Genomic DNA, 23,185 nt, shown 5'->3' on the forward strand with positions numbered 1-23,185 from the left:
AAGCACTTCTTAGCAAACCAAAGGCACTTTGATATATTAAAGGTGGCGGTCCCACTCCGGCGGCACCCGCTGAGCATTTTAGTCATTGTTTACTGGCGCACTGTGCTTGCTCTGCGGAATGGACGAATATGAGTTGTATTGCATTAGAAAGTTTACGTTCTCCGCTTTCTAATGACAGCTAGTATTGTTGCCTAGTCTCCAGCGTTATTTCACGGCAATAAAAAGAGTTTGAGCAAAAAACAGCGTTTTTTTGCTGTACAAGCCTCCGTTGTACTGCCAGTGCGGCAAAACTATTCAACGTAACGAAATGAAATTGGCTGAGCCTTTTAATGAAGCGTTATGCAAGGTTTCTATGAAGATATATTGCCAGTAAAGCAATCAGAAATTGATGCAGGTGGTAATTAAAATGGGCAAAGCAATGGAAGTTTATGAGTAAATAACTTTTTTTCTGTTCTGTCTAGAACAACAATATTTAATGGGTTTCCAGGCTATATTGTACTTTATGTCTACGCGACTACGTGAAGTTGCTTTGTGTTCTGATGAACAGTTCATGAATTATTACTACTTCAATACGGCAATTTACGGCTCTACTTGGTCAGGCATTACCGACGAAGGGACAAAACAATCCAAGCTTAAACTCTTAAATCTTCAATATTTAAGCAGCTAGCCTTTCTTTAGGTTTCTATGAAGAGAAAATTGTCGCAAGTTAATTAGAAAATTTGTAGGACAGCAGTGAATTTAGCTCATTTTTCTTCTGGTCGGGTTCGTGCAAATTTACATTTTTTTTCCTTTTACAGGCTAATTCATAACAAGTATTGCACATTTGCAGGACCGTGTAGTGTCTTGTCATAACCAGTACTCACTAACATTACGAAGCAGTGCTTGGAACAAAAGATTTTCAAGAAATAATATATCTCGCAAACATTTTTTGGTGGTGGCGCCATCTGGGGAAAGAAAATATCAAGTTCTTTTACGTCAGTTTCAACGTTCGTCAAAAGTGGCGCCTCTAAGCATTACTAAGCCGTCAAAACACGGATGGATTATTTCTCCAGACTTCTTCATCGCCACTTCTTCAGTGCCCTTCAACCCCGTGGGGCTGCTGAAAAAAAAAAGAAAGAGAGGGAGAGAGAAAGGAAGAAGGGAATAAAGCGTGTTGCACTGTACATCATGAATGCATAGCCAGCAGGTTAGGCTATTGTGCCGAGGATTCCAGGAAGTGCTTGGTTGCTCACCCGCCGTTGTACTCAGGTGACTGTAGAAGTGTATAGGCCTCCAACGCTCAAGTTTGCGCAGCGCCGTCCACCGCCCCAGCGGAGAGAGGGGAAATCTCCGGTAGCTCGGACGGGTAGCTCTTGCTTGGTTTTCCCACTGCGCGCGCGTAGAACGTGCTCCTCGGGGCTCTTAGCTCGCATTTTTCACGCTATGGGTGCCGTTCCTTCGTCGTACTCGAAAGCAGGCACGCAGTCCTGCTGCATTGTGAACTGTCACAAACGTTTAAAAATGACGAAGGGCCGAAAACTGCCCGTCAAATTCTACCGTTTCCAATGCAAGCAGTGCGAGGAGCAGAGGTGTCAAGAGTGGATTATGGCACTTCGCCGCGATGCTTTCGCGGTCTTGTCACCTTGAAGCAATTTTTGTCGTACACAGTATTACGAACTATTAACGGGGAGAAACGCGATGATCGTGCTCATTTGAAAGCGAAGTGCGTTTGTGAACCGAAGCTACAACAAATAGACAGCCGCTGTACGTTTCGAGATTGCGCGCTGGCTTTCCGAGTCAACCATTTGTACTGTGACAGCAGCGGAGCATGTGGGCTTATTACACCACAGTTTAAATAACGTACCGTGAGTACTAAGTGTTTAATTCAGCTGATTGCGGTACATTTCCCGTCGCGCTCCCTGTAAACAGAATTAAGCTGCATGTTGGCACTGAGCGTTTATATTGGACTTGCATGCGACACGCCGTGATTGCTTAGCAGGCTGAAGTGTTGCGCTGCTAAGATCGTGGTCATGGGTTCGATTCACGCATACGGCAGCTGCATTTCGATGGGAGCGAAATGAAGTAACAACGGCGTACTTAGATTTACGTACACGTTTAATAACCCCAGGTGGCCGAAATTAATCCGAAGTCCCCCACCAAGGCGGCAATTAAATTTTCGATGGCTTCGCGAATTCAGATGCGGTAATCATTGGGCACAAATCTCGGCATAATCATAAACATGCGTAATCCCAGTGGGTATTGTATAGTATCAGGGGCGTAGCGAGAATTTTTTTTTTTTTTTTTGAGGGGGGGGGGGTTCCAACCATACTTTATGTTCGTGCGTGCGTTTGTATGTGTGCATGTACATATACCCAAGCAAAATTGAAAACTTTCGGGGAGGGTTTGAACCCCCCCTCCCTGGCTACGCCCCCGTATAGTATGATGCTGACCAAGCGAGCTGTCGAAACAACCAAAGCGACGTTAGAATAAGCGAACACGGTGCGTGATCAGGCGTCGATATTATTCGAAATGAAACACGCCTCTGCAAGAAACATGCATGGTCGAAGTGGGCATGAATTTTTTTTTTGCGCGTATCATTATGCTGTCAAAGGGAGCTCTCAAAAAATCCAAGGTGACATTAAACTTGCGATCCGACGTTGTTATCATTCGATGCAAAGCTCGGCAAAAGTGAAACTCCCACGAAACTGAACACTGCGCATTGCGATGCAGCCAGTGACTCAACAGGACAGATGTAAATTTATGCTCTTCACACTGAGCTCATAATAAATTTAAAGCCGCACGACAAACTTGGCATCCCTGCGATCGAAAAGTTATCAATAGAAAACGCACGCGAAAGCGTGCTAGATGTTTGCTGACAGCTCCGAGTAGACACGACTGCCGCAACGAATGTGCTTTTTACCGGTAACATAATTACAGAACATGTCAAAGAAATGTGCCCGTTCAGCATCCGCACGCACGTAGCGCTCGCACAAACAGCATCGCCCTTGACGACCTGCTCGGTCCCGAAAAGGTGGTCGATCAACCGTCCTCCTCTGGTGAGATTCCCACCGTGAAAACGTTTTTTCCATCTCTGGGATCTTTCTAAACCTTCAGAGGAAGCGACACGTGAAGCTGCACGTGCACGGCGAGCAGAGAACAGCGCGTGCAGGGTGCGGGAACGTGCTGAGACAGCGCAGCCAAAGGCAGGCGCGGAGAGGGGAGCGACCGGTTTTTGCTAGAAAGGCGGCGAAACGCGTGCGACGCAGCGCCCCCTGGCCGAGCTTGGGAGGCCTATTTGAAGACACAAAGAACTTGACCTTGCCTCCTCATATTCTTAAAGGCCAACTCCGGCGATTTTTTGGCCATGTCAAAGTAATGGTGCTTTTATGTTCCTGAGACGCTCCTGTTACGGGCCCGATAGCAGAAATACTCGGCAAATTGAAGAATAATTTTAAATAAGCAAAAAAGCGCAACACCGAAACCGAAACCCAACCGAGTGTGCTGTCTACGTATGACGTAGATGTTGTTACGAACGAACCGGAAGTCGTGCAAGGCATGCCGGTCACGCTGGCGCGGAGTATGAAAACTGTGACAGCCGGGACGACCAGCAAAGCGCCGGCCAAACCAACGCTGTCTGTCGCCTTGTGCACAGCAGACGCTCGCTGTAGCGGCCGAAGCGCCGAAATTAGCGGTGCCCTCGGCTGCGTCACTTCCGCCGCCTTCCCAATACTGACGTCACAGACGCAATGTTGCCAATAATTGTGGGAAGCCAGGAGGGCGTTTGCAGACAATCTTTAAAATTCATTTGCAAACAATCTGCGCATGTCTCAAGCCTGTAATTTGGCATAAACGACGGAAACGTGCAAATGAACGTACCCAGCGAATTTCATTGAGATCCATCGACCTCGAAAAATCGCCGGAGTTGGCCTTTAAGGCTCGTATGACAATACCTGCTTTCCGGAAACCACGCGGTGAAGTGCCGAGTGCTTCGCACTTTATGTGTGTTTGACTATTTCACGTGACGCCGGTTAAGCGATAGGATTAGCAGCAAAACAATTGAAACTGGATGGATGGATGGATGGATGAATGGATGCTATGAGCGTCCCCTTTATAACGGGCCGGTGACATGTCCGCCACCAGGCTCGAAGAAAAAAAAAAAGAAAAAAAACCTTCCTTGTTTTATGTTGGCCTAATACCTTATCCAAATTGAATAAATCTATGTTATTATACCAAAAATTATAAATTCACGGTCCATCTCTCTGCCTCTTAAGGCAGAGTGACCTTATTTTTCCACATTATTTATTTTTGTACTTTATCTCTACCTTTCTGCCACCAATACTCTAACCGTCTGTTACTTATTTCTATCGCGGACGTGTTCAGCTTTCCATTGTTGTCCCTAAAACCCAAGGCTTCCTGTAGACTCGTGCCCACACGTATACCTGGGTGAATAACGCCACATTCAATCAGTACATGTTCCATCGTTTCTTTAGTTCCCCCGCAGCATGTACATTGTTCTTCTTCGTTACTGAATCTCGCTTTATAACTACGCGTTCTAAGGCAGCCCGACCTTGCTTCAAACAGTAAAGCGCTTCCCCTTGAATTATCATAAAACCTTTCCCTCCTTATTTCGTTTTTTCCCTTTCGGTAGTTACTCAGAGCCGGCTTCTTTTCCATCGCTGTCATCCAATAAGTCCTCTCCGCCTCTCTGACCTTCCGCTTAATGCTCCTTGTTGCCATATCGCCCGCACTGCTAGCCGTATATTTACTGGTGAGCCTCCTAGTTCTTTTTCTCCACTGCGTGTCAACGTTTTTTCTATACAAATACCTGAAAACCTTCTCTACCCATCTACTCTTCTTCATTTTCCTCAGCCTCTCTTCGAATCTCATTTTGCTCTGAGCTTCCCTCACTTCAAAGCCTGTCCATCCCATATCACCCTTTACAGCCCCATTTGTCGTCTTCCCGTGAGCGCCCAACGCGAGGCGGCCCACCGTCCTTTGATTTACATCCATTCCAGATTGTACCTCTGACTTCATGCACACCACTGAGTTCCCAAATGTAAGCCTCGGGACCATCACACCCTTCCACAGCCCTCGAAGCACCTCGTACCTATTGTACCCCCATAAAGCTCTGTGCTTCATAATTGCAGCATTCCTCTTTCCCTTTGTTACCGATGCTTTCTCTTGTATACCTCCATATATCTATCCCCCTCATTTACCCATACTCCGAGGTACTTGTACTCGCTTACCCTCGGTATTTTTTGGCCCTGTATGAAGACCGCATAGTCTTCGTGATCATTGAATACCATCAATCTACATTTTGTTGCACTAAATCCTAGTCCTAGAGCCTCACATTCCCTTCCGCATATATCTGCCAGTCGCTGTATATCATCTCGACTGTCCGCAAATAAGACATCAGCATAAAATAGACCTGGAAGCTTCTGCTCAACCATCGTGCCGACCTGTTTGTGCGACAAATTAAATCCAATTTTGCTACCTTCTAGCGCTTTTTCCATGCTCACCATGTGCAGCATGAATAACAGCGGGGACAAAGGACATCCCTGTCTCAGCCGCTTGCTAATTTCAACGCTGTCCTTGCTACTTATTCCTTCCCATTCTATACAAACTGTATTTTCTCGGTATATTTCCCTCAAAAGCTGTATACAGTCGTCCCCTATGCCCACTTCTTTCAATATATCCCACAAAATTTTCTGATTAACGTTGTCATACGCCCCGGTGATATCTAGATAAGCTACGTATAAGGGCCTGTTTTCTATTTTCGATATTTCTATACACTGGGTAAGAACAAACAGATTATCGTCTAACCGCCTGTCGATTCGAAAACCATTCTGAAGTTCTCCCAAAATATCATTTTGTTCTACCCACGCTTCTATTTTTAACTTTACTGCCTGCATCGCCAACCTGTATAGCACCGATGTAATGGTAGCGGTCTATACGAGCGAATGTTATCCTTTTCTCCCCTGCCTTTATAGATTAAGTTCTTTCTACTTTTTCGCCAACTGTCTGGTATTTCCCTCTCCTGTAAGCACTTTTCCACGGCTTTCAGCAGTGCTTCTTTAATTTTATGTCCGAGTTCGTTAATGAGGCTGACGGGAACCCCATCTAAGCCCGGAGTAGTGCGCTTAGGCATTTTTCCTTCGGCCTTCTTCCAATTGAAATTCTCTAGTACTACATCTTCGTCGGTTGCACTCCTTTGCGTACTTTTACTCACTGGGGGAATCCCCTAGGCGACCTTTTTAAACGAATCAGCTGTTATCTTTCGGATGTAACCTAGCGCTTCATACCCTTCCAATTGATTTCCTCCTTCGTCTACCATATGTTGTTGCATTGTGACAGACTTCCTACCCAGCGCTTTTAGGTGGCTCCAAAATATCCTAGGCGCGGCCTTCTTCTTTTCGCGAATCTCTGTCATCCAGCGTTCACTTTCACGTTTAATTTCTGCCTCGACTAATTTCTGCACAATGGATTTTTGCTCTAAATATATTTCCCATATTTGGTTGACTTCGTCCTGTGGCCGCTTCTCCTTTTTTGCTTGTCTGTGCTCCCGTGACGCCTCACGTCGCTTCTCGATCGCCTCCCGGATTTCTTTGTTCCACCAACGTTTTGGCTTTCTCTTTCCTTTCCAACAAATAGTTTTCTTCTCTTTTTCCATTTCTTTCGTGATTACATGTAGCAGCTCACTATACTTCCAGTCTTTGCCTGGTAGTTCGTCTACTTTTTCCTCGACTCTTGCGGCTATATTTGTTATTTGTTTGTCATTTAGATACAAGCTGCCAAACTTAGATTCTATGTTCTTATTTTCTGTTTTATATCCCATTTGTAATATTATGCGTTTATGATCACTACCCAAGCTGTTAATGCCTTCCTCGTCTATTCTCATCTCTCTAAGTTTGTCATATATTCCTTCTGTCATGAGACAATAATCAATGCTTGATTGCCTGTTTCCGACTTCCCACGTGATCTGCCCCTCACACTTAGGCCCCACGTTAACTATCTCACGTACCCTCGAAAATCACTCATGTGATTAGCGTTTGGTTGTTGCAGTGCACGGCAACCCATCTAGCAGAGAGGTAGCAGAAATAAAGGTTGGACAGTGCGAAATAGTTAGACAACACGTGCAAAATTTACGCCATATGAACTAATAACCTCTACAAGAACTTTTTTTTTATTGACATGATGTAAGGAGATGTTAGCGCACAAATAAGGCGCCGGCTACAAGAACTAAATTTAGCAATAATCTGTTTGCTCATGTAAATCACGGGATATTTTATAAGCACCCTTTACTGACCAAAGCGCTCGACGTAGCTCTTATTTACCGTCTCATTATTGGCGGCCATATACAGCTAGAAAATGAGGCGTTCACAGAATACATAGACGCGTTCAAGCGTGTCCCTCCTATAGACCTTTTCAACGAAGGCTTTCTGGGGAACTTCTGATTGTAGGGTCATATGTATGAGGTCAAGCGGCACATGCGCGCACTACTTTTACAGCCGAATCAAAACTGGTACGTGACAGCGGGGACATCTCTAATTACTATGCACGTGCGCATGGTCCGGGCTACCCTTCCACGAGAGTGAGGGGGCACCTCTTTTCTGGACAGTTGAACGGGAGTACAAAGGCTCTCTGGGCTGCGCGTCTTTTTTTTTCTTGGAGAAAGGAAGGGGGGGGGGGGGGTCGTCAGGCACATTTGCATTATCCCAAAGGAGCTTATAGCAACAGCTGCACTCCTAAAAAGAATGGATTAGTTGCAACAGGTGCAGGCTCTTCGCCACCGCATGCTGCGACTGTGAAAAGCACATTTTTCTCCTTTTTTCTAAACATGACCGAGTGGCGTCGTCTGGTGTCTCAGGAAAGAACTACTCGCAAGATGGCGACCGTAGAACTATCACCTTAAGTGTTAAGTAATGCGCTAATGCTGGCGAGCGCTGGGTGCCTCCTTGTTAACCTCGAGAACCTTTCTGATGGGCGCAAGCTAGTGATGCAGACCAATCGGTAAATTGGCTATCGATAGCATCGATAATTTTTATTGAAATATCGATAGTATTACGGATAGTGCAATCGATAGTACCATCGGTAGCATTAATACCGATAATACCATCGATAGTGCTGTGAATATTTTGCGTTTGTGGGCCCGCGAGATTTCCAAAACGTTTGCAATAGCGTACCATCAGCGATACTCAGTTGACTTAATGTATGAGAAATTTTTTTGGGGCGAAAGAAATATATTTCCGTTGTGAAAATGCCGGAATATGTCCATCAACAAACTTATTTTCAAAAGTAACCAGTCACACCTTACGGAAACTTAGTTCTTGATAATTATTTCGTTTTGAAATCACGAAATGCAATGTAAATTGAAGCCGCGCAGTTCTGCCCATTGTAACGGCTGCCTTTCCGCTACAACCGAACAGTTCAACTTATTATGTCAGCCAAGCATACAGGTGAAAGAGTCAACTTTCTTGCCCTTCAGCCTGCTCCTCCTGCTCCAGCACATATATCATATACGCACTCGGGTAACCAAGTTGATGCTGCAATGTATGCGCGCGCTTGGTTTTGTACTGTCGATAGTACTATAGAATTTACTATCGATAGCACTATCGATGGTTTTTGCTAGCATCGATGGTTCGGTAGTGACTGCGCTATCGATGGAATCGATAGTACCATGGATTGTTCTGCATCACTAGCGCAAGCACATTCAAAGTTGAAAGCGTCGAAAAAAAAAAAAAAGCAGAGTTTGGCCGCGAGGGCGAAGGAATGAATTTGATTGGAACAAACTGGGATGTTATACGTAGTAAGGCTAGGAGCCAACTCTTTCGGATCCGACCTCACGTAACTCAACAAAACGCTGGTTTAAGAGAATACACTCCAATGACCGAAGCAGCTTACGTGCTGTACATCCTCTAAACGCGAAGCGTTGAGAGCACAGCAAGTTTAAGAGCCTTCTCTTGATGTCTGTAGAGACAGCGCTCGCGACTACTCCGCTACGAGCAAACTTCGCAGTTGCTGCTCGAACGACACAGCACCCCCCTTTTCCCTGCCTCCCCACGTCTCTTCAAATTCCTTCGCCCGAGCAACGAAAGACAGGTGGGGCGTTTCCTCTCTCTTTGAGGCGCAGTCGACGGCAGGCCTCGTAGGCGGGGTGATGTTATCGCATGCGCCGTCCGTGCAACGGAGATGGACAGCTCATTTCATCCCTCCTTCAGCCGCGTTCGTCCCCAGCGCTTGTGTGCTTTTATTCGCGCGTAGAGAACATACGTTGCGCTGGCCGATGTTATCGATTTGGACTTTTTAAGTAGCATGGCGGCTAAAGCAAAAGCCCGCTGAGAGTGTCCATATAATTCCTATTGCGATAAAAATGTGCGGCGGCCGTTATGCACCGCGATATCTAAAACAGTGGCGGACGCAATTAAGCTTCGGGTTTAAGGGTGGAACTTGGTAGCGTTTCGGGCCCCGTTCGCATCGCCTTCTCAATGGCTTGTCGTGCTCTTGTCATTCTCGGTGTACAGTTAGCGCCATCTCTCGTCAGCGACAGCGGTGGCCCGCCGTAACTGAAGGGGAAATAGGCTACATAAAAAAAATCATATCTGAAGAAAAAAGCTAGTTACCAAACACGAGAGACTTAATTGAACATTGTGGTAAAATTACAGTATCGCACTACAAACCACGTCGCTCTCCAGGGTATTTAATATTTAACAATGTGGCACCACGCGTTTTTAATGGGCGGTGTTTAATTGTTCTGGGAAGCCACACGCTTTGTAGTGCGATACTGAAATTTTATCAAATTGTTCCAGCGGGTCTCTGCTGTATATAACAGGGAGTCGCTCTGGGTAACTAGATTTTATAGTCAGATATGATTTTTATTTCGCCTATTTCTCATTTAGTTATGGCAGGACGCCGTTATTACCGCCGAGAGAAGGCGCCGCGCACAGATGTCCCCAAATCCTGAGAATCAGGGCCGTAACAAGGTGGTGGTTGAGGGGGTTGTGACACCCCCGCCAAATTTGTTCATGCTTTAACATTTCGGGTGACACGAATATACTCGCACACCCTCACAGCGACCACCAGTTGTCAAAGTTAGCCGTTCTACACGCAAACACCCCCCGAAAAAAATTCCTGGGTACGGTCCTGCTGGGAATGAGTTGCGACGTACCCATTGCGGCCTAAATGATCACCTCGTTCAATAGCGAATTACCGACTACGCATCTGTGTAAGGTCATAGGCTCACCTACCTAAGTGCACGCATTGGTTTATGATTAATTATGTCTGAGCCTGTGTCATGAGTGGGCAGCTTTAGAACACCCACTTGTTATACGCAATTTACATGATGAGACGCCCGGCATGATTCTACACTTCTGTCACGCCTGTTAACGTGACTCCTTGACCCACGTAACCCATGTATAGGGTATTTTGCTAAAGCAATTAACTGCAAGGCAAAATGCCTTGGTTAAATTCTGCCTCGAACCCTGATTTTTATTTTTCGCATTCATCAGGATTTTCCACTCACAACGAACGCCGCCTACGCTGACACCGAAGATTCTGCGACACGTGGTGCTCGGAGGTTACGTTATGGTAAAAGAACCTAATACATAGTGATCGTATAGCGGGGCAGCAGTTTTTTCGTTAATTATGTTTACGTTGCCGTATAGTTAATAGGGAGTTTTAGCTTGTAACGTATACTTCTTTACGTTACCGTGTTACCGGATACCGGATGGAAACTGCGCATGCGCGAACCTTTACGGAACGTAAACTACTCGCCTTATAGGCTTTACTTTTACGGCCCTATCTCGCATATCTACCTTTGTTCTTGGCTACTCGCGTTATGCGCTTCGCGGAGACTCCAGCCGCCGAGTCAAAATAAGCCGACGTGCGAGCGCCACCAGAGAATATCTACCACTTTAGAGAACGGAAACTGTACCTTTGACTGTAGTACGGAAATAAGGGTAGCGGCGGCGTACTGAACTGCAATAGAGCGAGGCGAGATGGCGCTGCAAGTGCTGCAAGTACTATCATCATCATTAGAAAAACGCGTTTTTACGGTTGGTTCGCGCTGGTCGCGCTACTGCGCTTTTTGTTCCCTGTGGTATATTGTTCTTTGTCGTTGCTAAATCGCTGCTCGCGTGTGTAATAGTTATCGCCAGGTGACCAAACTGGCCTCGACTGGCAAAAACAACGTCAATCAAGTAAGGTTTGCATCGTTTATTGTGAGTGCCCAAGCTGGTACAAGCAATGTATACAGTCAGGTCCAAGCAAAACAAGTCACTCATACACGTCGAAAGCTTTCAACCCGTACGTGTGTAATCAGTCTGAAAGCTGACAAATATGTGCATATAAGTGAACACCGAGATCGCTGAAAGAACGTTGCTCTCGTTGTGTAGCAGCGTCCGAGTTTTAACAGCATAGCTTTAGGACAAGGGTCTTATCCTTCCGTTAGTTATGCGGCGCTTGCCAGCTTGTGTTGATCTTTGAGTGCATGGCGTGGAGTCGGAAACGAAACGTGCGCCGACAGATAGTTGGCGCAGTGAGAGCAATGTAGTTTTGATTAATCTTTTACGTAAACAATCGCGGATGCGTACAGTTCTGCATCCTTCTCGCTCTGCGATGTCACCTTGAATGCGTTACAAATAAAGAATATCGCGTTGTGTCTACAGGGCAGGCACGAATTTCTCGGCTATATTCTCGGCCGTGAAGCCATACCATAGGTATTACGTATTCAGGTAATAGGTGGAAGAAAATATTTCAGGCTCGTTTTGTTCCTCGATATAGTTCAGTTACACATTTTCTACAGCTAGAATTTCTTGGCGCTAGTAGTAATCGGACTGCTGAGTATGCAGCATAGATGAATGCTAAAGAAACAGAGATATAAGGCGAGTGCTTACAGATTCTAGAAGCACAATTCTAAGAAAATAAGCTTTAGGCAAGCAGTGTACATCTTTGTTGGTGTTCGCACAGAACACTAAACAACTGCTCAGCCGTAAGCACAATCTCTGTATCACATAGACATGTCGATAGAACTTGAGCACTCTATTGCAAGCAGACTCACGAAATCAAGCTGTGGGGCATGATGTGAACCTGTGCCAATGCTGGATAAATAAAGGTCATATATATATTGCATACTTGTTATTGTGTTATTTACTTTTTCAATATATTTGGGCTTGGGAGCTCAAGTATGTATTCTCTCTGCCACTTTTAGAAGCTCCGGCTTGAAATACTGCCACATGCGCACCTTTCTTTCTATGTTTTATGTTATTGGCCAATTGCACGTGTAGTTACTGCGTTGCGCAAACCGTGCCAGAATGTCTGGGAACATTCCAGATTATTTTAGGATCTTCTGTTAGGCTGGAGCGTGCAACTGCAAACAGCTCACTTTATTGTCGAACTAACGCAGCCACCAGTAATAAGGCTCAAATGTTCAATGCCGCAGGTACAAATGCCGACGCGCCTTGCCACAGATCAGTTTATCGACGGCCGACGCCTGTTCGCCGCTATCAGTGTGCAGTGTGTATTGCTGTAGTTTGACTTTTCGTTTCCCGGCCACAAGTTCGGCCGAATAAAAAGTTTCATCTTGGACACACCGACTGCTGCTTTCGTCGACGTCACGACCCCGTGACAATACGTAAAATCTTGTAGTGTGGCTGTGGATAAGTCCAAGTTCATGTATGTTTTAAATTACCTCTTCGATTTCCTAGGTTTTTTTCGTGACAGTAGTTCACAGACTTTCACTTTATAGTGGTAGGTGCTACAACTGTGACATGTTAATTTAATCAAACAGCAGAACTAGGTGTGTTCAAACAAAGTTGGGACGTTTCTCTGCTATGTAAAAAAGAAAACACTACCATACTCACTGAACACAATCTCACTCATCACGACAACGTAAACGTGCTTGGTGAAGCTGTGCTGGAAGAAGTGCTCGTCACACTTATAATTTGTTTATTAGCTGTAAATAATTTGAAGGAGCCCATTGAACATATGTGCAAAGGCTAATGTAATTGAGCACAGCCTTGTAAAGCTTTGTCGTATCTTTTTGTAAACTTCTATGATCTAAACACAGTTAATTAAGGCAAAACAGTTTTGAGCATAGTTTGTAAACTGTCTCATAATACACAACTAAATGTTCCATTTATGTTGCGCGGTGGCTGCATTTTCGATGGAGGCGAAAATGTTTGAGGCCCGTGTACTTAGATCCCAGGTGGTCGAAATTTCCTGAGCCCTCCACTACGGCGTCCCTCATAATCATATCGTCGTTTTGGGACGTTAAACCCCAGATATTATTAGATGTTGGAAAGACTGTTAATTCCCCTCACTGCCGTGATGTTCGTTTTGTAATGTGATTTATAATTTAAAAAAAAACTGACCCTACGTTTCGAGACTCGTTTGGTCTCTTAGTTTTTTTAAATTAAGAAGACTAATGATTAAATGTGGCTGGAGAGTCTTTCTATTCTTATCATCTTGCCCAGCCAGACAGACTTCTATATATTTACCCTTAAATTTATAATTTCTGATGATTCACATGCAAACCATGATATGATTATGAGTCATACAGTAGTGGGCAACTCCAGATTGATTCTAACTGACTGGAGTTTAACAAACGCAGTTGTAGCCTTGAAGAAGACAGGACTGCTTGTCGAAACATTTGCTCCAGCGACACCTCTTGTTCACAAATTTTTCGTCTCTTCAAGCTTCTGTCTTTCCCTGAACTTCAGACGCAGATCTAAGCACACGAGTGTCTTTGCATTTCACCCCCAATGAAACGTGGCCACCGTGGCTGGGCATAAAACCTGCGTCGTTGAGCTCAGCAGTGCCAGGTAACGTAACTAATGCACGGAGCTAGTGCTCAATTTCAACGCTATTGCGGTGTAGATTGCATGACACAGTAGACAGCTAATACTTGTAGACGATTGTAGGCACAGCTCCATGAGATGCCTGGTAAACCATTCACAAATACAGCATTGCAAGCGTGAGGTTCAAGATGACCTGTTGTAGCAGCAGACGTTCACATGTTTCCCCGCACTTGCAGAGTGGACATTCGGGGGTAGTCACCCTGTCGTTGCCTGACAATCCTGGAAAAACAAGTAATGACATCACCAGATATTGATAAGCATAATCAATTAAATATTAAATTTTGCAAAAGTAAACATATGAACATAGTGAACAAAAACAGCGGTTTGTTATACATATATGTAAACGTACCTCATAATGCATGTTGTATCACTCGGGCTAGCTTCTTTACAAGGCGTGTCATGTAACAGGTGCCTTGCTCATTGCACACAGCTGTTTCCTTGTCAGGCCAGGAGGCTACAGCAGAAAAAAAAATATTTCTGATTATAGTGACGGTTTCTTATCACACTGAAGTGAAAGTACACTCATAATTATGTGAAGCTTTTGTTACACTAAATGTGTAGTAAAGGTAACCTAAACTAACAGCAAGAGAAATGAGACCTCCCTGGCTTCTCAAATGCGATCCGGCAAACTATAACTCATATGTTTTTTGCACTGATATACGGGCTAGTTACGAAGATACATGCGAGGCGTTGGTGATACAATTGTCTCCCTTTATTTATTGCAGTGGCCTGGTTAATGTTAACCGAACGATAAAACTCAGCAACCCGCTCCCACGTGAAGCCACGCCGCAAGGAACGCATGTTTTCTCAACGACAGAGTATGACGTTGAAAAATTGAATATTGCAGTGCGTCGCCTCCGTGTGACACCCGCACAAAGCCATTGGTTAAAAAAAAAAACTGAAGCAATGGGTTTTTACTCACCGGTCCGTGTATTCTCGGGCTTGAAACGAGTGTCATCCGGTGAAAGCTTCAACGGTCCCTTCGTTCCCCTGAAGTCAGCTGAATGCACTTCGCGAAGGGATTTTAATGAGTCAAAACGAACAGAACAAAAGCGAGTGTCGGTCGGCAGTGGCTCGAAACATTTACAGCGAAACGAAACAGCGCGAGACCCATCCCAATGCACCGCGAACCGTTACCTGTCGTTGCGCCGCGGTATATTTTGAAATGAAGATAATGATGCCGATAGGCTGCTGACAACTACGAGTTTGTTGGAGCAAAAACTATTACAAAAGATTGATGACGTGGTACCTGGCGAGGCAAGGCCACTTCGTATAAACAGCAATTTGTTTATTGAAGTGTAACAGTAAGCAAACAACTAAACTTCCTTATTTCAAGAATATTTTAATTTGAAGTTTGGGCCCGACGAGGGCGCCCCTACATAAAAAGTCAAATAGCGCGAATGGCGGCCACCACAAGGTCGCCATGTTATCCTAACGCAGAGGTTAGTAGATCCACTCCCGGTGTTTGAAGCTGGAACTCGCCGCGGTCGATTTTTTCGCCCTCTGTGGCGATCGCTGGAACTTGAGACTTTCCGGGGCCTGGCGCCACTTAGGATCACCTTATTTCAGCCGGATTACCGAGGCTAGAGCGACCAGCAATACCGAATCCGCAAACGTGAGAGGCCTAAAGACGCTGAAAGGCTTGATAGGTGGCGCCATCTAGCGGGGCCAAGGTGTACCAGCCGGGCACAAAATTGTTATTGCAGAAACATCGGGCATTCTAATCCCAATGTAAATGGCTTACAGCGGCATTATTACGAATGAGTTGCCTTTTTAATCATGTTTTTCCGCTCAAGAACACTAAGCGAAAACAAATGTGTCCATGATTGCGATTGCGAGAAGCGTCACAAGATGTCGACACCATCGCCCGGTAACGTTACACCCCTTCGCTTATACCGGTATTCTGCACACGCTAAAAACCTCTTTTATGATTTTGCGAATTATTTTTGTGTGTCTCTTATGAATGAAATGTAGTTTAAATGCTCTTATCATCACCATTTAGTGGTTTGCGCAAACGTAAACGTTTACGTACGTACCTAAAAGTTTACGTTTGGGCAGCTAAAAAACTTTACTAAAACTCGAGTTCCGCTAAAACGGTAAACGTAATCCGGTGACGGTAACGTAAAGAAGTTTACGTTATATGCTAAAACTCCCTAATATGTGACTCGATAAACTGTGTCCCGGTTATGCAAGGGTCAATGAGCCATTTTTAAATGTCATCTCGAACTGCAGTATTTTCAGCAATCTACTGAATGTTTAGCACATGACCATAGTTAACCTGCGAAATGTCAGAACAAAATCACGTGACTATACTCCGCAACGCGCACCAGAAAGCAGCGTCCTCGAACGGCGCTGGTGACACGCTGTTCAAACAAAGATACTCTATTAAGCACTGCATAACAAAGGGTTTATTTACAAGAGCACAAGAGTGTCAACAATTAGCACGGACATTTTCATGTACATAAGCATTTACATTGAAAAGAGAGCGGTAAGAGGGACAATAATGAACATCAAAGGACAAAAGCAACAAAAGACGAAAGGAAAAGACGCTCGTCCGGTGTTTTTTCTTTGACTTTCCGTACGTTCATATGGACACTGTTCCTCGTGTCGCACAACACAGAAAAAGTTTCCGCGACGTACAGGACAATACTACTCACAGGTAGACGACGGACAACAGGCTCCGCGAAGTCAAGGTTTTCATGAACCTTCTCTAGAATTCGGCAAATGCTACGGGCCCTCTCGTATACAGCTCATGTCCACTGGTATTATTCCTGCCCACTGGCGAAGGTCGGGAAGGGTATGGACCTGAGCACCTCGTTCACCACCGGCGGCACACGCGCGGTCATGGTATCCAGGATGCATTTTCGGACAAGTCCTTTAGTGGCATCTTTGAGGTTGTCCACGTCGCGAATACCATTGCTGTCCCACCCGCCAAAATCCAGTGGTCCAATCTCCTTCACCTGGAACATCTTCAGAACTGGTACGTGGCCTGGCCTCTCGGATTCTGTTCACACACACAAAAGAAAGAAAGACGATCTTAACAAGAGATGAGTGTTTTTATGGCAATCTGTCCATTCTAAAAGTTACATGCATGATGCCATGGAAACAAACTTTCGAGAAACATTATTTTCTCCTGTTTGATGCAAATTTACGTTTACATATCTGAAATAAGAAAACTAGGACAGTAAACGAAGAAATAAGATCTACTACTGAAACAGCCGTAATTCTTCTAAATTTTTCATAAAGGAAAGTGTACACGCGTACAGTGTCTACTTGAACAAAAGGCAAGAAGGACCAGCCGAGTTTAGGCGAAAACGCGTTAAGTCGATGAGCGTGCGTCCTTGCTATGCTTTGAACGAAAGAAGGTTTCTGTTCTATAGGTCTTGCTGTGCTTTGTGTGGGAGCCATTAGGCTCGTGGCGCTACATGGATATCTGAACGAGGAATTTACGCACAAAACGGGCCCAGTTCAGGAGAAACGAAATTGATAGAACGGCAGTGTTTCGACTTAGTGGACGTAGGCGTGCTTAGTGTTGGCCGCTTCAACCTCACCCCCCTCCACCCCACGGTTGACTCCGAAAGAAAAAAAAAAGGTTCGCAGCGGATGCAAAAATGAAAACGAAGCGATGACGTGCTTTTCACACCAGCCTGCCTTTTGAACTCCGGATTTCCTGAAGTAAAGGTGACAAATAAACTGTTCTTGGAACGCAACACCAGGGGCACTCGGCTGCCGTTACCGGGAAAGACCTGTGTCGCCATAACTCTGCCCATTAAACAATAACAGAAAAGGTCAGACTGAGTAAAACTATGGGGAAACTTTGCGCCTCACTGTCTACACCCCCCCCCTCCCCCCTGTGCGCACGCCTTTGCTGGACGACGTTCCTGTCACTTTCCGCGCTGTTTCCGTTACTCTTATAAAAGACATCTGCGTCCACTCCAAGAAGACGGTCAAGATGGACGGTAAGGCTCTACAACCTCCCTCGCGTATACTCACTGCCGATCACGACGTCAAGAGGCACGACGTCCACTTCTCCGTACAAAGAGACCCACGTGGTGGTCAAGCCTCTGGAGTAGTACTTGGCCTCAAAGCTGATGTTGTGGACATTCAAGGTGGCAAACACCTCGATGTGCTTGGGCTCCGGCTCCTTGACGCCGTCGCGCGCTTTACGCAAGTGTGGCACTATGAACGGCATGGCGCTGCCGTCGCTGTCGACTTGGTGCAGACGTCGAATGCTACAGCTGCGAAGCTGCCATGCAGCGTGGGAATCCACGTCTAGTACTTCTCCGGTCTTCAATCCTTGCAGGCACATCTCGCGGCGAAGTCCGCTGGTCACGTCGCTTATGTATTCGCGCACAGCGCGGACGTCACCTGCAATATACATGCTCGGTTATACAGTGCGTACATCTTGCGAGTATACACTCACACGAAAAAAAAATTCATCACGAAAATTTTCGAAGTGCCTAAAATGCCAAATGTTCAAGCAATCTACTCCGCACTGTCAGGTTGGCTCTGATCCCAGAGCTGTAGAAACTGTGAAACGTCCCAGGTTTATGTCACTATTTCAGCCCTGAAAAGGAGCTATCGTTGCCTAAAGGTTTACTCTAGCACATCGGTTTTGATCATACTTTGACTAGCTGTTATATTAGCGTGAAATGGACAGCTCACTAGAGAACGGAGTGCGCCTTGGACAGTTCATTGCGTACGAACGTCCTTGGTGCAGCACAGCGATGTCCTTGGCTATGCACGGCGTACTTTTCACGTAAAGGAACCTGAAGTAGCGAATTTTACCGCTACAATTTGCACAGATTGCTGCAATTGTGAGATTTGGAAGACAAGATATTGCGGCTTGAAGACAGCCGCCATTAAACAACGCTATATAGTGAGACCTGGGACGAAATTCAATAGCATTAAGCATATTAAGATAGGTAAGGCTTAGCTTTGGGATCCCTGAATTGTACGGGCCTGCCCCGCCGCTGTCCAGTAATGAAGGCACAGGCTGCGAAATTAGTGGCACCGGCAATGTTGAACACAAGGCGATCACCGCTACTTCGAAGCACTCGTCTAACGCCCCGCGGCGCTCTTGTATAGGTATTGGTGTCCTAACGCACCTTCATGCACAAATGCCAATGCACCAAATGCGAAAAACTTGGAATATATGCATGCACCAACTAGGATACAAGTTCGAAGCTTCTCGGTGGCGTGGCATCATAACGCCGACAACTTACCTCGCGTAGGGCGATACATGTCTTCCAAGGATGGCAGGAGTAAATTCGTCGCTCGCTTTTCGCCAAAAAAGCTAGTTGCACGTAGGATGGAGTACCCGAGTTAAACTCCGAGAGGACGTACGTGGTCGCAAGCGTTCGGAGTGTCGCTTTTATCTCGAACACGCTGGTACAAGTACCGCCTTCTTGAGAGAGAGAGGGAAGAAAGGCTCCCAACGTCTTCTCTCCCTAGTGGGCGGTACTGGTACTGACCATTGTCAGAGAAGGTGTTTGTGAGGGTGGGGAAAGAGGGTGAGGAGAGGGCTGTCAACATTGCGTTGAGTGACAGTGGATAGAAGTAGCGAAAGGGGAGTTTTCAAGGACTCGTTTTTGAAGCTCGCCATCAGATTGGTGCCGGTGACCCCAAGGCACGGCCGGACTACAGGGGCGGCACCCGCGCGCGTACCTCCCTTCTATTCCGGCCGTGCCCAAGCATCTTTCATACCTAAACCCTCGTGCTCCTTTATGTTCCCCTTTGGGCGGCTGGCGAACTAAAGAAAGCAGGGATTGCACAATAGAACGCGGGGATCGAACGACTAGGTGCCCTCCTCAGCACTGACGCTCTCTAATGAGATAAAAATGTCACGGTGGCCGCCATGTTGGGGCACCAGCGCAGAGGACCTGTCTGTGACGTCACGTGAAAGCTATTGTTTGCGGTAATTGTAACATAAATGTGAAAAAAAAAACAAAGTGGAAGAAATGAGATTCATTCGTTCATTCATAGCGAGGGCCTCGTCCTGGCAGAATTGATGCCTTCGGCTAGTATACGAGGTATTATTAATCAGCAGCCAGCTCGTAAAAAGACCACGTGCCTCTTGTCGCCAGCAGGCTGCGTTCCTTCCAAGCTGTGTCATCAACCATAAGGTCTTTTTTGTCCATTTTCTGCGAACGCTTTCTTTCACCTTTCTGCGCTGCGCAGCCGTGTGGCGGGATATTCCCGGAACAGCTTCAACAGGGTTGTTTGGAAAATTTTCGTCGTCTTCTTCTGGCGGATGTTCATCACAAAGCTTTAGCACAACTTCGAGCGGACAGGAATCAATCAGTTTTTCATCCTCTCTAACATCATATTCGGGCTTATCCGGGTCGCTCTCAAAATCAACGTCGGACAATTCACCATCCGGAAGGAAAATTATATCCGGTATTTATCTGTCAGCCATTTTTTTTTCTTTTGACATCGCCATCTATACATGAAAGACAAAAGAATATTGCCCTATAACTATCACTTATCGTATTTCGTAGAGGTAGGATTATGTCATTGCCTGGTTTTACATTCAGTCAAGCAGAGAAACACAACAAGCGTATAACCCTATATCGTCTTGGAACTCCGCAAATGCCCGATGTTGCTCGTGAGCAACAGCGCTTTTGGCGGGAAGATTTGTAACGCGTAACATGCGGCCACACCATTCATCCTGTTCATAAATGTTCTACAACGCCTTATGCGCAATTTTAAGTCTAATATATCTCGCTGTAGCGTCCCGTTCCGTTGTCGTAGAATAAATTTACTCGCGTGTGCGGAGCTTGCGTTGCCAACTCTCAGGCGCTCGAACAAAGCACTAAAGAAAAGGCGATGCTACCATCTGTGTGTATTTGTTTGAAGCTTAGGATGCTTGGTAGACTTTGTTTCTTTCCACAGATGACGTTAGCAGTATCACACTACAGAATTCGTTTGCTGAAAAAATATTTTTGGGGTTGTTGCCCCAGAGCAACAGTGGGCATCAAAGGTTTAAAGAACCCCAGGTGGTCGAAATTCATCTGGAGCTCCTCACTACAGGGCGTCCCATAATCGTATCGTGGTATTGGCACGTAATATCCGAGGAATTCAGTTGTGTCCCAAAATTCAGCCGATTTGAGAAGCACGATGGAAACCATCATTTTCTCGTATTACAAGCTTCCCGATGCGCACGTGGATATCCCATTGTCTTTTCTGCCGCCGGTCCAAGGGAAAACCAGCCACGTTTACGACGCCTTTCACAGTATATGGTTTGAGCATTTTAGCACGCAGTACACGCGATTTCTCTTGTGTTGTTTACCCATTACTGAACCGCAAAGCTTCCACAATGTTGCACCAACAAAATCCATCGTAATTCACTGGCCACACGCACAACAAGTTGCTGGACACACCGACGACAAAGCACAGCCCGCACGTTGTCGCGAGGCAACTTTTCGTTCTATCACCGGAACGCGGCTTTCACCGGTTGCTGCGTGGCGGCGCCACCGTAGCTGAAAGTTCCGAATAGCGGCTTAAAGTTGCCTTTAGAGTTACGTGTGATGGCTTTTGACTCTGACACATGGTGAAGCCATTTTTCTCAATGAGACATTATACAGAATATGAGATTCAATCATCAACGCTATTAGCAAAGAAAGCATCAATGATATCAGAAGAAATTTACAATAATTCTGATGGTGTGCTTCTGCTGGCAAAATAGATGCGCGAATTTTGTAGTAGTAAAGAAATGCTTAAATGGGCTAGTCACGTAAAAAAAATATCTGTGCATAAGCATTTTTTGTTAACTTTAACCTGTATAATTACGGCAAAATTCGCGAGCGTTTATGTGAGAGTGTTCAAGATCAGCCTCACTCGCTCAGGAGTTCAATAACCAGAAACTTCGCTGCAGTTGCAGATAGAAAAGGCAAAATTTATTTTTAAAACAAAGTTGATAAGCCTTATCAACTTTGTAGCTACTATAAAATGTCGCATATTTAGACATTTTTCAAGAACAGTTTCCTTAGCTCTACAAGTTTCAAGCAATGTTACTTTACTAATTGTTGCGCACACATTTTATACACAAAATATCTTTTTTGTAACGGTAATATTTGTGTTTTACAACGTCGTGAACTTTCGAGAACGACAGGTAATGAAATTGGCCCCTCGGATTGAATATGTTTGATATTTTTTCCCTCTTTAATTATGCAGTTAATAAAGAAATTAACTTCCTTTTCGGGCTACTGGCATGGGACATGTATAAAATATAAAATACTCAGTCAAATATAAAATATTTATTTTCGGATCCGTGTCGATCTCTCGTGGAATCATCCGTTTGCAATAACCACGTCTGCCGTGTAGCTACCTGTAACCGTGGTTAGCCGTAACCGTAGTTAGCTTAATCGCGGTTAAGGCTGTTCGTGTGACAGCGGTATTAAGGTATACAGTGAGTAAAAAAATATATATTTTTTTTTGCGTTACAAGAAAAAATTCTACGTTTCGCGTCCCGCTCGCATTCTTTTTCAGGGTTTTCTTCCAGCAGGGGGTCACGCCTATTCTCCACAATAAGGCAGGCTCTCGATGGGCAGCGCACCTGTGTTGACGTTACCGGCTGTCGCCTGGATGGGCCAGAATTCCACAGAAAGCCGCTTAAGTCGACGACGCGGGAGTTGTCAAATTCGATGCGGTGGTCGTTTACCATGCTATGCTCAGCGAGTGTACTCCTTTGTCACGCGAACTTGTGGACATCGTTTTTATGTTGTCGCAGCCTGTCGGGGGAGTTCTTCGTTTCCCCCACGTAAAAAATTTCACGATCAGCACGTGGTAGCCCTTGCGCATTCTCATCGGACGGCCTTTCTTTTGGGCACGAAAAGGCGCAGGTGCCAGCAATCCATCTGCTACATCCATTTCCACGAGAAGCATGTCCGTACAGTTTCTAATGGTGAATTATGCGGCTTTCATCAAGCTTTATGTGGCGATGGCCCGAACCTCCACACAAGGAGTCGGCGCGTCTTAAGAAATTGATCCCCACAATTTCCAAAAAAAAAAAAAAGCGATTCCGCCGCGCTTTCGTGGTCAATGCCTGGCAGGCCTAAAGTCCCTATAGATTTTTCCTTGTTCTTTCATTGAAGCGCCGTCGACGAATCTCATTGGCTAACGCTCGTTTTCGGTAGCCATGCATGTTCTTCCTAACGCTTTTCCAGCACCCGGTGAAACTAAAGCCCCTATACCTTCGGAGTATATTACTAAGTATAGGGGCTTTAGGTGAAACGAGATCCCCCATTCACTAATGACAGGGGTTTGACGGGAGGAGAAAGGCGTTAGCATATTGTCCGCTGAAAGATGCGTGGCTAATGTACTTAGACGCGCATGGCTTTGTAAATCTTCCA

At 45.5% G+C, this 23,185-nt stretch overlaps 2 protein-coding genes across 4 annotated transcripts in view; both read right to left on the reverse strand.

Moving 5' to 3' along the window:
* The window catches only part of LOC125760108 (uncharacterized), a 250,705-nt gene that overhangs the window by 64,571 nt on the left and 162,949 nt on the right, over positions 1-23,185 (reverse strand). The gene's annotated exons all lie outside the window — the stretch shown is intronic.
* LOC119372509 (D-amino-acid oxidase) overlaps positions 1-23,185 on the reverse strand; it is a 236,917-nt gene that overhangs the window by 57,284 nt on the left and 156,448 nt on the right. The gene's annotated exons all lie outside the window — the stretch shown is intronic.

The sequence above is a fragment of the Rhipicephalus sanguineus genome, chromosome 10, assembly GCF_013339695.2.
Source record: "Rhipicephalus sanguineus isolate Rsan-2018 chromosome 10, BIME_Rsan_1.4, whole genome shotgun sequence".
Lineage (NCBI taxonomy): Eukaryota > Metazoa > Arthropoda > Arachnida > Ixodida > Ixodidae > Rhipicephalus > Rhipicephalus sanguineus.